Source organism: Phyllostomus discolor, chromosome X, assembly GCF_004126475.2.
Source record: "Phyllostomus discolor isolate MPI-MPIP mPhyDis1 chromosome X, mPhyDis1.pri.v3, whole genome shotgun sequence".
Taxonomy (NCBI): Eukaryota; Metazoa; Chordata; class Mammalia; order Chiroptera; family Phyllostomidae; genus Phyllostomus; species Phyllostomus discolor.
Window position 1 is genome coordinate 88,749,018 of NC_050198.1, and position 2,166 is coordinate 88,751,183.

The following is a 2,166-nucleotide window of genomic DNA, read 5'->3' on the forward strand; positions in this document are numbered from 1 at the left end:
GTATGTCTGCATCTGTAAGATGACTTTGTGGCAGGTATAGATCTACAGAAAGGGACTGAGGAGCTTCATAGGAAGGAAGTCACTTAAGTGACATATGAAGGCACAGGGACAGTAATTAGGCTAATTATTAGGAGAAGAAATAGTTTGAATACAGAAGGTTCGTTAGTTCATTTGTTCAGTCATTCAACAAATAGTGACCTCATACAATTTTCTAGACACTGAAAGGATATGTGGAGAGTAAAACCAGACAGGGGTCTGGCCCTCAGGGAGCTTACAAGTGCAGGGGGGAGAAATATGTACACCAATAAAGTAGGATGTTATTATTTGATCAAACTTAAATTGTGCCAGGTACTTTCCAAAGGGCTTTACTTATCGTTCACCTACATAACAATCATAGAATGCAGACTCTGTTATCATCTCCAGTCTACAGATGAGGAACCTACAGTACACAGTGGCTTGTTCAAGGTCACCCCACTAGTAACTTGCAGAGTCCACACACTTCACCCCTGTGCTGTACTGCCTTGGAATGCCCACGGTGCAGATATAGAATGATGGAGGTGTCTCTCACAGCTTTCTCTCAGGTGATTTTGGGTCATCAGTTCTTCAGCATTTGCTCATTCAACAAATGTTTACTAGGGGTCCTGCTCTGTGGCTGGCACTGCATTGGGCAATAAGGACACAGTGATGAACAAGACTTATTGAGTCACTGACTTCAATAGAGCCTGCAGACCAGCAGGGAAGGAAAATATTGAACAAGTGACATGAAATGGGAAGTACAGAGAGTGATGGGAGCAAATAGGCTGGGCCCCTGGCCCAGGTCGGGAGCAAATGTCTCCATCACTCAGACTGTCCCTTGGCTCAGGCTCCACAGGGATCAGACCTCCAGGCTCCCCTCCAATTAGGGAAAAGCACATTCTATGATATCTGTGTGAGACATAGGAAGCACAAGGGATACTGTTTAGGGGCTGCAGATAAGGTGAAGGGAGGGCTTCTGCCTGGGACACCATCTAGGGTGAGACAGCATCAGTCACACGGCGGGACCCATGGTGGGAGGTAGTGTTAGTGTCAGACCTTCACAGCAGCTTTGCCGATGTAGATGTGACCTCATTTGGTAAAAGGGTCTTTACAGATATAACTAAATACCTTGATTTCAGACTTCTTGTCTCCAGAACCATGAAAGGATACATTTCTGGGTTGTTTTATTTTTTTCAGCTGTGAAGTCTGTAGAATTGTAATTTGTTATGCCAACCCTAGGAAAATAACATGGATACGTGGCTGGGCAACAGTATATGTAAAAATATCTGGGCCAACATCATAATGTGGCTGATAAAGTAAATGCATGCAGTCCTTGGCCACGGCAACAGAAACAAAGTTCACAGATCGAGGAAAGTAATTGCTCTACCATGGAGCTGCAACATTGCACTCTGTTCTTACTGCCACCTTTTGGGAGGGACATTGATGAATGGGAGCCTAGTCAGAGGCAAGTGACCAGGACGGTGACAGTTCTGGAAAGCTTGTCATACAAAGGGTGAGTTGGAGGATACAACATTGGAGATGGGTATCCTGGAAAAGGGGTGGATGAACATGAGAGCAACCCTGACATATGTGAAACGATGTTTTATCAAAGAGGATATCGTCTTTTTTCGTGTTGCTCCAGGAGGGAAAATTAGGTCTAGCAGGTGGAAAGTAAACATGGAGAAGTTGTCTAACAATTGCCAGTTATAGAAACTCAAAACGCTGGAAGAATTTGAAAAAGAAAAATATTTTGGATTCTTATTTCCAGAGACATGGCCTGTGGTTCTGCCTCTACAGCTAACTGGTTATATGACTCTGCATATATCATTTGCCCTTCTTTAGACCTAAGTCTTTTTTTTTATGTACAATTAAGGGGTTGGATTGAGTGCTTGCCCAAAGTTTCTTTGCTTTTGATTACTTCACATTCTATGATTTAAGAAAAATGTTAAGATGTTTTACAATTTTTCCCTGGCTAGTGTGGCTCAGTGGATTGAGCTCCAAACTGTGGAGCAAAAGGCTGCCTGTTCGACTCCCAGTCAGGTTGCCCAGGTTTTATTCCCAGTTAGAGCACATGCCTGGGTTGTGGGCCAGGTCCCTAGTTAGGGGGTGTGAGTGGCAACCGATCAATGTTTCTCTCACACATTGATGTTT